Consider the following 15157-nt stretch of genomic DNA (forward strand, 5'->3'; position numbering starts at 1 on the left):
TGATCCAAATTATATATCATAAAAAAGGGTCAGCAAATCTTTAACACAAAGAAGGTCTTGTCAACGTGAGTTATGTCATATATACAACTCTACAGAATGACTTTGACTATTATTTAGGACGGGTAATACATTGAGAGAAACAAGGCTAAAAATAAGTAGTTTGTCAATACTTTGTTTGGGGCCACATTCTATCTACTATACTATTGACCTGGGCCCTGTCAATATTTTAAGTGTCAAATTAGAAATGTCGCTGAGAATCAGGGCCATTGTGGTCTGTATTATGATGAATTTTACACAGAGAGGTGGCACTGCTTTTAACAGCACATCCAACCGCTAAGATTTTTTATTTCATAGGTGATATGATAGGAGAAGACAATGTTTTTTTCTAAAACTGAACAGCAAAGCATTAGTCTAGTGAGACCCAAAAGGTCTAGTCCACAGGGCAAACAACACCATGTATTAAAGTTAACATTATTGAACTGTTTTTGTAGATCATGAAAGGACATAATTGACACAGAACATTATTTGTAGTGAACTGAAGTAGAAAGAGAAGAACTAGGTAGGAGTGTGGCAGCTAGGAGAAATAGTTATGTAATAAATGGTATGTAGTAAAAGTCAAAGTCTCCCAAAAGGTGATAGGTATAGCTATGGATAAAATGGAGTTGTTGTTACTTAGTGACCAGACATAGCCAATAATTTTTAGCTGAAGCACAAAAACAATATAAAAAAGCAGTGTTTCAAACTCTGTTAAGGAAAGCTGCAGTCAATGTTGTGACTGCTATTTTTTATCCATATACTGAGTGATAAAATAGTGTGCAATTTCAATAAACAGATATGTACCAAAAACAGGAAAAAACATAAACCAAAGAACTTACATAAATTATATAGAAAGTGCTCTTTTGATGGTGAATTTGCTGGCAAGTATATTTTATAGGAAAAGATCTCATATTTGTAAAGTTGTCTTCCAGTAAGGAACAAAAAGATGCTGATATGCCCCAACAACCCAAATATTTTGAATTCCTTCTAAGGGATCTGAGCCAATACTGTAATATTGTTGCTGTTATTCTAGTCATGAGCTCCATCACAAAGTTGCCAGACAGCTGGATTTGCATTGCAAAGAGAATAGGCTTACCAAAGAATCACATCTGCTAACTTGGCTTCTTTGCTCCCTGATGAAACCAGTTTCCCATTGGCCAAAGACATTGGAGAATATAATTATAACACTTTTGATATTAAAACACTCTCCACATTGGTGCTTCTGTTTTTATAGACAAAAGAATTTATAATAGAAAACCAGTTGATGACCGTAATGTTAACACACTACATTGACAATTATTACAGATTTATTGAAAGTTCTAACAGGCCCTTCATAATTTGTCTCCTAATCAACTTTGTTTCACTTGTCATATAATTAAGGCAGCTATAGCAGAGTCATTTACCAAAGTTATTCTGTCGTAATATAGATATATTGAAGTTGATATAGAAACCAAACATTTTGACCTGTTTTGATGGTTTCTTTTGGGTTTTAAAGATGCTCAGTTTTTCTCTTTCCATATAAGTTATTGGCAATAGCATTCCAAGCTTCAAAAACAGCCTATAAAATATGAGTTAAGAGTTCAGCTGAGTGAGAGACAAGCCAGAGCAGTGGTCAGATATTGGATTAACCTCCAGAATGGGTACATGAAGCAGACACAGCTCCCTGTTGGTTGTGGTGATTAGAAAAAAAAAATCTATAGTAGTTAGAGCTCAGCTGAGTGTGAGACCAGCAAAAGTGCATTGATCCAAAAGTTCAATGAAAGAGTTTTTTCTTTGAAAAACTAAATAAGGTCAATAAATTACTAGCAAGAATCACAAAGAAAGTGAGAGAAAATTAATAAATCGAATTAGAAATTAAATGGGGAGATTACTACAGACACTACAGAAATTCAAAAAGTTATCAAAGATTGCTTTGAGAAACTATGCCAGAAGGCAAGAGAACCTAGAAAAAATATATAAATTCTTATATTCCTATAAACTCTCAACATTGAACCAAGATGATCTGACATATCTGAAAACAATAACTTTTGAAGAAATTAAAAATGCCAACTAAAAGTCTTCCCAAAAACAAAAGCCTGAGCCCTGATGAATTCACTAATGAAATTTTTCAAACCTTTCAAGACCTACTGCCAATCCTTTTCAGGCCCATTCAGGAAATTAAAGAAACAGGAACACTCCAAAATAGTTTTTAATGAAGCTAACATCACCCTATACCAAAGGCAAACAGAGTTGCCACAAAGAGAAAAAAAAAAGAGAGAGAGAAGAAGAGAGAGAACTACAGACCAATATTCTTGCTGAACACAGATGGGAAGATTCTAAAAATGGTCATATCCCATGGCCAAGTATGATTTATCTCAGAAGTGCAAGGATGGTTTAACATATGGAAGTAAAACAATGTAATACATCATGTCAACAAAAAGAAAAATAAAAACTACACGATTATATCAATAGATGCAGAGATAGCATTTAAAAGGGTCAAAAGCCCATTAGTGATAAAACTTTCAAGATGAGAATTAAAGGGTTTTTTCTCTATATAGTCAAGGCCATTTACCACAAGCTATGGTAAATTTTATAATCAATGGAGAAAAAAGTAAAAGCCTTGTCTATAAGAACTGGCATTCGACAAGGCTGGCTCCTCTCCTCACTTCTATTTAACATAGTGCTGGAAGAGCCTGGCATAGCAATCAGGCAAGAAAAGGGTATCAAGGAAATTCAGATAGGAAAAGAACTCCAGCTTTCACTATTTGCAGATGGCATGATACTAAATTTAGAAAATCCTAAAGACTTTACCAAAAATCTCCTAGAAACGGTAAATTTGTATAGTAAAGTGACAGGCTACAAAATCAACCCTCAAAATTCAAAGGTGTTTTTATATACAAATAATAAAAGAGAAAAAAGAAACATTAAAAAATCTCATTAACAATTGTGCCTCAGAAAATCAACTTTGGAACCAACTTAACTAAAAAGGTTAAAGAGTACACAAAGAAAACTTTAAAACATTGCTTCAATTAAAAAAAAAAAGAGAGAGATACTTATCTGGTAGGGGAGATACCATGATCACGAAGGTGGTTTCCCCAGGGTGAGGCTCATCCATTGCACTCCGGATGTGCTGACCCCTGCAATTTCCCCAAATGTGGGAAACTCGAGTGCATAATTTGTGCTAGTGGGGGACTGCATTCACGCTCTCCCACTAAAAAAAGAAAAACAAAAAAAGAGGACACAAGGAAGTAGAAATATGTATCAGGCTAATGGATTAAAAGGGCCAACATCAGGAAAGATGAAGTTATGCAATTTTCCTATACATGGATGTACATGGAATCTATTATGCTGAAGAAGGAGAACGGTCTCACTCATCTATGGGTTTTAAGAAAAATGAAAGAAATGTCTCAACAATTTTCAGAGACAAAAGAGAGGGCTGGACGTTACAGCCCACCTCATGAACCTCACCACAAAGAGTGATGAGTTTAGTTAGAGAAATAACTACATTGCGATCTATCCTAACAATGAGAATATATGAGGGAAATAGAAAGCCTGCCTAGAGTACAGGTGGGGGCGGGGAGGGGAGGAGGGATATTTGGGTCATTAGTGATGGGAATGTTACACTGGTGATGGGGGGGGGGTATCATCTTATACGACTGAAACCCAACCACAATCATGTTTGTAACCAAGGTGTTTAAATAAAAAATATTATTAAAAAAAAAGGGCCAACTTCATTAAATTGGCAATACTTCCAAAGTATTATACAGATTTATTGCAATCCCTCTATGGATACCCATGATATTTTTCACAAAGTGGATCTAACACTCCTAAAATTTATTTGTAATAATAAATGCCCCCAAATAGTTTAAGCAATCCTTGGAAAAAAGAAGATGGGAGTCATCACTTTCCCCAACTTTAAATTATACTATAAATTAATAGTAACTATCACAGCTTTTGATAATTGGAATAGACTTGAGTATTCTGAGACAGACCCTCAGATATACAATAAATTAATCTTTGATAAAGGAATAAAACATACAAGAGGAAGCAAGAAAAGTTTCTTTTACACACTGGTGTAGTCAAAACTATCTTTAACATCATACACAAAGGTCAAATCAAAATGAATTTAAGATCTTCATACCATACCTGAAACCATAAGGTATATAGATAGAAGAAAACATAGACAAAAGCTCCATGACATTGAGATTAAAGGTATTTTCAACTGGTTCCACTATCCAAGCAAATGGAAGCAGAGATAAACAAATGAGACTACAATAAACGGAGAAGTTTCTGCACTTAAAAGGAATCATTAATTAGGATACAAAGGGTATCCACAGAATGGGCGATACTATTCACCCAATACCCATCTGATAAAGGGCTAATATTGAAGATATGCAAGTTACTGACAGAACTAAACAAGAAAAAAATATCTAACCCCATTAAAAAATGAGAAAAAATGAACAGATATTTCCTCAAAGAAGAAATTCAGATAGTTAAAAGACACATGAAAAAATGTTCCACATCAATAATCATTAAGTACATGCAAATCAAAACAATTATGAGATATCATCTCATACCACAGAGAATGGCACATATCACAAAGAACAAGAACAACCAGTGCTGTCATGGATGTGGGGAGAAAGGGAATCTCATTCACTGCTGCTGAGAATGCAGATTAGTTCAGCTTTTCTTGAAAACATATTCCTGAACAAAAACTGGAAATTTAACTTCCTTATGATCTATGAAAATTACTCCTAGGGATATACCTTAGGAACACAAAAACACAATAGAAAAATGACCTCTGCAGTCATATATTTATTGCAGCACTGTTTACAATAGTCAATATCTGGAAGCAACGTAGATGAGCATCAACAGACAAGTGCCTAAAAAAACTGTAGTATATGCACACAATAGAAAATTATGCAACCATAAGGAAAATGAAGTCATGAAATTCACTTATAAATGGGTGGATATGGAAAGCATTATACTGAGAGAAATGAATTAGAGGGGGAGTAGTAAACATAGAATGATCTCATTCTTCTGGGAGATATAAGGAAAATAAAAGACAGTGTGGGAATGATATCCAGAGACAATAGAAAGGAGGATTCAGAGGACCCGTCTATGCTATGAAGCTTGCCATAAAAAACAGGCGCTCAGATCAGTGGAATAGGCTTGAATACTCAGAGAATGTTCCCCAGACATACAATTTTTGATAAAGGAGCAAGAAATCCTAAATGGAGCAAAGAAAGCCTCTTCAACAAGTGGTCTTTGCACAACTGGCTAGCCACTTACAAAAAATTGAACTTACACACCCAGCTAACATCATGTACGAAGGTTAAATCCAAATGGATGAAAGACCTCGATATCAGACCCGAAACCATAAGATATATAGAACAACACGTAGGTAAAACACTCCAGGACATTGAGACTAAAGGCATCGTCAAAGAGGAAACTGCACTCTCCAAGCAAGTGAAAGCAGAGATTAACCAATGGGAATATATTAAACTGAGAAGCTTCTGCAACTCAAAAGAAATAGCGCCCAGGATACAAGAGCCACCCACTGAGTGGGAGAAACTATTCACCCAATACCCATCAGACAAGGGGCTAATCTCCAAAATATACAAGGCACTGACAGAAATTTACAAGAAAAAAGAAATCTAATCCCATCAAAAAATTGGGAGAAGAAATGGACAGACACTTTGACAAAGGAGAAATACAAATGGCCAAAAAGACACATGAAAAAATGCTCCACATCACTAGTCATCAGGGAGATGCAAATCAAAACAACAATGAGGTACCACCTCACACCCCAGAAATTGGCACACATCACAAAGAATGAGAACAAGCAGTGTTGGCGGGGATTTGGAGAGAAAGGAACTCTTATCCACTGCTGGTGGGAATGCCATCTAGTTCAACCTTTATGGAAAGCAATATGAAGATTCCTCCAAAAACTGAAAATCGAGCTCCCATACGACCCAGCTATACGACTCCTAGGAATATACCCTAGGAACATAAGAATACAATACAAAAACCCCTTCCTTACACCTATATTCATTGCAGCACTATTTACCATAGCAAGACTCTGGAAACAGCCAAGATACGCTTCAACAGATGAATGGCTAAAGAAACTGTAGTACATATACACAATGGAATATTATGCAGCTGTCAGGAGAGATGAAGTCATGAAATTTTCCTATATATGGATGTACATGGAATCTATTATGCTGAGTGAAATAAGTCAGAGAGAGAGAAAAAGACGCAGAATGGTCTCACTCATCTATGGGTTTTAAGAAAAATGAAAGACATTCTTGCAATAATAACTTTCAATAACTTGCAATAACTTTCAGACACAAAAGAAAAGAGCTGGAAGTTACAGCTCACCTCATGAAGCTCACCACAAATAGGCATGAGTTTAGTTAAAGAAATAACTACATTTTGAACTATCCTAATAATGAGAATGTACGAGGGAAATAGAAAGCCTGTCTAGAGTACAGGTGGGGGTTGGGTGGGGAGGAGGGAGATTTGCGACATTGGTGATGAGAATGTTGAACTGGTGATGAGTGGTGTTCTTTACATGACTGAAACCCAAACACAATCATGTATGTAATAAAGTTGTTTAAATAAAAAAAGGAAAAAATGTAAATGAATAAGTAAATAAAATGTAGAGATAAAGAAATGGATATATATAATGAAAAATTTCAATTAAAACCTCAGCATTTTTACTAGTCTTCTAAAGCAATTACTAGACTTGTATTCTAAAAAAAAAAAAAAGAATTATAGTAGTGTTTAATACAAGAGGGACATTCATGACACCCCTTCATTTGCAGTAGTACAAACCACAATATCAAAAATGTAAAAAGAGAGAGGCCAGAGTGATAGAACCAGTGATAGGGCATTTGCCTTGCATGTAGCCCAACCAGGATGGACCTGGATTCATCTTATACAGTCCCCTAAGCGAGGAGCAATTTCTGAGCGCAAAGCTAGGAGTAACCCCTGAGTGTCAAAGGGTGGGAACCCTAAAAACGAAAACAAAACAAACAAAAAAAAAGAAAAAATAGAAAGGGGAGAGAAAGAACAAGGGAGAGAGAAAAATAAAGAAAAATGTTAGTGAAATAGGTAGACAGGTATTTTGGGTGGGAGAGATGAGGGTATCTAGGAAGGTGAGAGGGAAACAATATTGGTGGTGGGAAATGCACAGTGGTGAAGGTTGATATACTTTATATGACTGTAACTTAATCACAAACAATTTTATGGTGAAAAATAAATTTTGAACAACCTTGTAACCATGGTGTTTAAATAAAAATACATTTTAAAAATAGGACCCAATAAGGACTACTTTGTGGTGGCAGGTGATTCTGTGCATAGTTTGATGTTCCATACCTCACTGATATTTTTGTTTTTGTTTTGTTTTGTTTTTATTTTTGTTGTTTTTTTTTTTTGTTTTTGGGCCACACACAGTGATGCTCAGGGGTTACTCCTGGCTTTTGCTCAGAAATTTCTCCTGACATGGGGAACCATATGGAATGCCAGGAATCGAACCAAGGTCTGTACTGGGTTAGCCGCGTGCAAGTCAAATGCCCTACAACTGCGATATCACTCCGGCCTGATATATTTTTTAAAAACTATTTATTGCTATAATATTCAGATAGAGGCTTTGTTCTCTTTATTTAATTAAAGAATTGTGATTTACATAGCTATTATAGCTGATTTTGGGCTATCCATACATATATATGTACATACATATATATACATATACATATGTATATATGTATGTGTATAGGTATATATGTATATATATACATATATATATTTGATTTCTTGGGCCACACCCTATGACGCTCCAGGGTTACTCCTGGCTCTGTGCTCAGAAATTGCTCCTGTCTTGGGGGGACCATATGGGATGCTGGGGGATAGAATCATGGTCCGTCCTAGCACGTGCAAGGCAAAACCCAGCTCCAGCCCCAGGAATACAATATTTAAAACCAATTCTACCATCAATGTCAACTCCTCTTACTAGTTCTCCTATACTCCTTTACTCCATCATCCCCACCACTGTCAGCCTTCATCCTTGGCAGGTACATGAAATGACTGTGGCTAGATCTCCTGCTTTATCTTAGATCTCGTGTTTTTAGTATTATTGATATTGTGTTTTGGATATATAACTATACCAATATAATTGAAGCCCTGTGTTCCTACTTCTTCCATTTCTCACCTTCTTACTTGACACTGATTTCTTTACTTCTCTCTCCTTGGTGTATATGATATGGAATCAAGAATGATGTGGTCATTTTCCCTTTACTACATTGTATTTCCAATTACAATTACTTTATATAACACAAATAAGTGAGATCATCCTGTGTTTGGATTTCTTCTTCTTGCTTACTTTATTCAAAATATCTTCCAGTTCCAACCAGGTGGCAGCAATGGCATGATTTCATAATTTCTTGATGCTGCACTCTGTGTATAAATCTGAATTTGTGTTAATGTACCACAGCTTCAAAATTTACTCATCTGTTGTTGGACACCTAGGTTGTTTTCATATCTAAACTATTATACTCATTACATGTCCTTTTGAATTAATGTTTTTTAGCATCTGGGAAAAGATATCTAAAAGTGGAATTATTGGAACATATGGCAGCTCATATCTAAATTTACTGAGTACCAACTATATTATTTTCCACAAGGTTTGAACCAGACATTCCCACCAGCAGAGGATGAGAGTTATTTTTCGCCACATCCTTGCCATCAAAGATTGTTTCTGAGCCAGTGAGTGAGTGAGAAATGGCTGCAGGTGGGGGTTTCCAGGCAGAGTGCTGACTGCTCTACCTGCAGAATCTCCACCGGGCTGTGCTTCTTCTGAGGAACTGAGCACCGGAAGGGAGCCCTGTCCTACCCTTCTCTGTCTTTCCTGAACTCTGGAAGCTCTCCTCAGAGCCCTGGGAAGCGAACCCCAAAGAAACTACATTCGGGAGCTACCCAGCGAGCCAGTGAGTGAGTGAGAAATGGCTGCAGGTGGGGGTTTCCAGGCAGAGTGCTGACTGCTCTACCTGCAGAATCTCCACCGGGCTGTGCTTCTTCTGAGGAACTGAGCACCGGAAGGGAGCCCTGTCCTACCCTTCTCTGTCTTTCCTGAACTCTGGAAGCTCTCCTCAGAGCCCTGGGAAGCTAACTCCAAAGAAACTACATTCGGGAAGAGATAACAATGCTATCTGGGCAAAAGCCGGCTCCCTGTGTGTGACACCAGGCGGAGAAAATCCGCGAAAGTACACCGGCCCAGTGGGGCTCAACTGTGAAAGACTGTGAGTGTGACCTGTCTATGTCTGTCTACTGTCCTCTTGCGTGAAACTCTTGCGAGTGGGGCAAAAAGAGGCTCAGAGGAGCACGGCCGCTCCGCTTCGCTACGCGGCCGTGCACTCTTTCTAAGGAAAGAACTCCATTGCAACAAGAAGGAAAAATCACACTAAGAACGGCGCTATATCACAGAAGCAAACATTTCTCACTGGACTGTCTTCTCTGTTGCATGCTCGGGCCTAAGATTTGACCCAGTGTGAGGCTTCATCCACGGAGGACTCCCCTCCCTTAGAGGCAAGTCAGCCCATCCAGAAAGGGAGGAGCCAGAGGAGTGTGCTGCCTACATCATATAGACAATGAATACCACCACAACACGTAGAAAAACCCACAATACAAGTGTGACAATGGGGAAACAACGCAGGCCAGCATCAGACATAGAGAATGAAGATGACAATTCTGAGGACCAGATAATGACTGAACAACTAATCAACCTCTCAGATAAGGACTTTAGACTAGCAATATGGAAGGTGCTCAACAGACTCCAAGAAACCATGGATCGAGTTGAACAGAACACTAATAAGAACCAAGAAAATATGAAGGCAGAAATGACAAAACTCCTAACTGAAATAACATGTCAACTAACAGGACTGAAAAAGTCAGTAAACGAATTGAATGACAAAATGGATAAGCTCTGGGACAGGGTATCAGAAGCTGAGAATAGACTTGGTGCTGTGGAAGATGAGATACATAACAATTCCATACAGCAGGAGAAATTGGACAAAAAACTTAAAGCAAATGAGCAGACAATGGAAAAATTAGTCAAAGAATGGGAACAGACGAAAATAGAAGTCTATGATAAGATCAACAGAAACAACTTAAGAATCATTGGAGTCCCAGAGACCCAGGAAGAAAATTTCCAGGAAGAATCAATGGTCAAGAACATCATTAAAGAGAAACTTCCAGAGCTAAAGAATATATGTGATCAAATCCTGCATGCCCGAAGAGTACCAACCAAAAGAGACCCCAGAAAAACCACCCCAAGACACATCCTAGTCACAATGACAAATCCCACAGATAGAGACAGAATTCTGAAAACAGCAAGATCAAAAGGGGAAATCATGTTCAAGCAAGCTTCCCTGAGATTTACAGCAGACCTGTCACCAGAAACACTCAATGCCAGAAAGCAGTGGTGGGATATTGTGACAAGACTGAATGAAATGAATGCTTCACCCAGAATACTATACCCAGCAAAACTCACTTTCCGGTTTGATGGAAGAATACATGGTTTCACAGACAAAAAACAGCTCAGAAACTTCACAGACACAAAACCAGTCTTAAGAGAAAAACTGAAAGACCTAATCTAAGACAAGACTACCCAAAAGACACACCAAATTTTGAAATAAAGATGGCGTTAAATCCCAGGACAATTCTTTCTCTCAATGTCAATGGACTAAATGCACCAGTTAAGAGACACAGAGTGGCTAAATGGATCAAAAAACTCAATCCAACTTTCTGCTGCCTACAAGAAACGCACCTGAATAGTCAGAACAAACATAGACTCAAAATAAAAGGCTGGAGAAAAATTATCCAAGCAAACAACACCCATAAAAAAGCTGGAGTGGCCATACTAATATCAGATAATGCAAACTTTATACTCAGGAAGGTTGTAAGGGACAAAGATGGACATTTTATATTAATCAAGGGGTACGTAGAGCAGGAAGAATTCACTCTCCTAAACATATATGCACCGAATGAGGGGCCAGCAAAATATTTAATACAACTGTTGACAAATCTGAAAAATAATATCAACAACAACACAATAATTGTGGGGGACCTTAACACGGCTTTGTCAACACTGGACAGGCCAACCAGACTGAAACCCAACAAGAATATACTAGACCTGAGGAGAGAAATGGAAGAAAGAGGCCTAGTGGATATATATAGGACACTCCATCCCCAGAAACCTGGATACACATTCTTCTCCAATGTACATGGGACATTCTCCAGGATAGACTACATGCTGGCACATAAAACATACCTCCATAAGATCAAGAGGATAGAAATTTTGCAGACTACCTTCGCTGACCACAAGGCTCTGAAATTATTTGTGAATTCCAAAGGGACTCAGAAGAAACACTTTAACACCTGGAAGTTAAACAGCCTCATGCTCAATAACCAGTGGGTCCGAGATGAAATCAAGGAGGAAATAAAAAGGTTCCTGGAAACAAATGACAATAAAGACACAAACTCTCAGAACTTATGGGACACAGCAAAAGCAGTACTGAGAGGAAAATTTATAGCTTTGCAAGCACACATCAGGAAGGAAGAAGGAGCTTACCTGAGTAGCTTAATGACACAGCTAATAGAACTAGAAAATTCTCAACAAAAGGACCCAAGAACAGGAAGACAGAAGGAAATAACAAAGCTGAGAGCAGAAATCAACGAAGTGGAAACTCAAAAAACAATCCGAAAGATCAACGAAAGCAGAAGTTGGTTCTTTGAAAAAATAAACAAGATTGATAGACCACTGGCAAACCTAACAAAGAAAGAGAGAGAGAGAAACTTGATAACTCGTATCAGGAATGAAAAAGGAGAGATCACTACTGATATGACAGAGATTCAAAGGGTAATCAGAAACTACTTTGAAAAACTCTACGCCACTAAAAATGAGAACCTGGAAGAAATGGATAAATTCTTGGACTCTTATAATCTTCCACGGTTGAAGGAAGAGGATGTAGCATATCTAAACACCCCCATCACCATTGATGAAATTAAAACAGTAATCAAATGTCTGCCGAAAAACAAAAGCCCAGGTCCAGATGGATTCACTAATGAATTCTATCAAACTTTCCAAGAGGAACTACTGCCAATCTTGGCAAGACTATTTCATGAAATTGAACAAACAGAAACACTCCCAAATAGCTTTTATGAAGCCAACATCACCTTGATACCTAAACCAGACAGAGACGCTACCAAAAAAGAAAATTACAGACCAATATCACTGATGAATGCAGATGCAAAGATCCTCAACAAAATCCTGGCAAATAGGATTCAATGCCTCGTTAAGAAGATCATCCACTACGATCAAGTAGGTTTCATCCCAGGAATGCAAGGCTGGTTTAACATCCGTAAATCTATCAACATAATACACAACATCAATAACAAGAAAAATAAAAACCACATGATCATATCAATAGATGCAGAGAAAGCATTTGATAAGGTCCAACACCCATTCTTGATCAAAACTCTTAGCAAGATGGGAATGGAGGGAACCTTTCTCAATATAGTGAAGGCCATCTACCACCAGCCAGTGGCAAATATTATCCTCAATGGAGAAAAACTGAAAGCCTTCCCTCTAAATTCTAGCACAAGACAAGGCTGTCCTCTCTCACCACTCCTATTCAACATAGCACTGGAAGTACTTGCTATAGCGATTAGGCAAGAAAAGGATATCAAGGGAATCCAGATAGGAAAGGAAGAAGTCAAGCTCTCACTGTTTGCAGATGACATGATACTCTACTTAGAAAACCCTAAAGACTCTATCAAAAAGCTTCTAGAAACAATAGACTCATATAGCAAGGTGGCAGGCTACAAAATTAACACACAAAAATCAATGGCCTTTCTATATACCAATAGTAATAAGGATGAAATGGACATTAAGAAAACAACCCCATTCACAATAGTGCCACACAAACTCAAATATCTTGGAATCAACTTGACTAAATATGTGAAGGACCTATACAAAGAAAACTATAAAACTCTGCTCCAAGAAATAAGAGAGGACACACGGAAATGGAAACGCATACCCTGCTCATGGATTGGCAGGATTAACATCATCAAAATGTCAATACTCCCCAAGGCATTATACAGATTTAATGCCATCTCTCTAAAGATACCCATGACATTCTTCAAAGAAGTGGATCAGACACTTTTGAAATTCATTTGGAACAATAAACACCCTCGAATAGCTAAAGCAATCATTGGGAAAAAGAATATGGGAGGAATTACTTTTCCCAACTTTAAACTGTACTACAAAGCAACAGTTATCAAAACAGCATGGTATTGGAATAAGGATAGGTCCTCAGATCAGTGGAATAGGCTTGAATACTCAGAAAATGTTCCCCAGAGATACAACCCTCTAATTTTTGATAAAGGAGCAGGAAATCCTAAATGGAGCAGGGAAAGCCTCTTCAACAAGTGGTGTTGGCACAATTGGATAGCCACTTGCAAAAAATTAAACTTAGATCCCCAGCTAACATCATGTACAAAGGTAAAATCCAAATGGATTAAAGACCTCGATATCAGCCCCAAAACCATAAGATATATAGAACAGCACATAGGCAAAACACTCCAGGACATTACAGGCATCTTCAAGGAGGAAACTGCACTCTCCAAGCAAGTGAAAGCAGAGATTAACAGATGGGAATATATTAAGCTGAGAAGCTTCTGCACCTCAAAGGAAATAGTGCCCAGGATACAAGAGCCACCCACTGAATGGGAGAAACTATTCACCCAATACCCATCAGATAAGGGGCTAATCTCCAAAATATATAAGGCACTGACAGAACTCTACAAGAAAAAAACATCTAACCCCAACAAAAAATGGGGAGAAGAAATGAACAGACACTTTGACAAAGAAGAAATACACATGGCCAAAAGACACATGAAAAAATGTTCCACATCACTAATCATCAGGGAGATGCAAATCAAAACAACAATGAGATACCACCTCACACCACAGAGAATGGCACACATCACAAAGAATGAGAATAAACAGTGTTGGCGGGGATGTGGAGAGAAAGGAACTCTTATCCACTGCTGGTGGGAATGCTGTCTAGTTCAACCTTTATGGAAAGCGATATGGAGATTCCTCCAAAAACTGGAAATCGAGCTCCCATACGATCCAGCTATACCACTCCTAGGAATATACCCTAGGAACACAAAAATACAATACAAAAACCCCTTCCTTACACCTATATTCATTGCAGCTCTATTTACCATAGCAAGACTCTGGAAACAACCAAGATGCCCTTCAACAGACGAATGGCTAAAGAAATGTGGTACATATACACAATGGAATATTATGCAGCTGTCAGGAAAGATGAAGTCATGAAATTTTCCTATACATGGATGTACATGGAATCTATTATGCTGAGTGAAATAAGTCAGAGAGAGAGAGAAAAACGCAGAATGGTCTCACTCATCTATGGGTTTTAAGAAAAATGAAAGACACCCTTGTAATAATAATTTTCAGACACAAAAGAGAAAAGAGTTGGAAGTTCCAGCTCACCTCAGGAAGCTCACCACAAAGAGTGATGAGTTTAGTTAGAGAAATAACTACATTTTGAACTGTCCTAATATTGAGAATGTACGAGGGAAATGTAGAGCCTGTTTAGGGTACAGGCAGGGGTTGGGTGAGGAGGAGGGAGATTTGGGACTTGGGTGATGGGAATGTTGCACTGGTGATGGGTGGTGTTCCTTTTATGACTGAAACCCAAACACAATCATGTATGTAATCAAGGTGTTTAAATAAAAAAAATATGCAAAAAAAAAATAAAAAAAAAGATTGTTTCTACTATATTTTATATGTGCCCTTCTCACTGGTATGAGGTGATATCTCATTGTTTTCTTTATTTGGGTTTTCCTAGTGATAAGTGCCCGTTCATTTCCTCCTCCCATTTATTGAATTGATTTTTAATTTGTTTTTGTTGATCTTTGTTAATACTTTATGCTTCCTGGTTATTAAACTCTTATCTGAAGTGTTGAATGAGAATATAGGTTTTGTTTTAACAGCAGTTTCCATACTCAATTGTAATGGGCAAAAGAATATTAATCAAATAGTTGCAAACAA

At 37.7% G+C, this 15157-nt stretch overlaps 1 protein-coding gene and 1 non-coding gene across 2 annotated transcripts in view; both read left to right on the plus strand.

Annotated features, from left to right (window-relative positions):
- Positions 1-15157, plus strand: part of SEMA6D (semaphorin 6D) — a 442188-nt gene that overhangs the window by 34850 nt on the left and 392181 nt on the right. The window lies entirely within an intron of this gene.
- Positions 3065-3228, plus strand: LOC126021782 (U1 spliceosomal RNA). Its single transcript, XR_007500248.1, has one exon. It is a non-coding gene; the product is annotated as a U1 spliceosomal RNA (small nuclear RNA).

The sequence above is a fragment of the Suncus etruscus genome, chromosome 10 (assembly GCF_024139225.1).
Source record: "Suncus etruscus isolate mSunEtr1 chromosome 10, mSunEtr1.pri.cur, whole genome shotgun sequence".
Classification (NCBI taxonomy): domain Eukaryota; kingdom Metazoa; phylum Chordata; class Mammalia; order Eulipotyphla; family Soricidae; genus Suncus; species Suncus etruscus.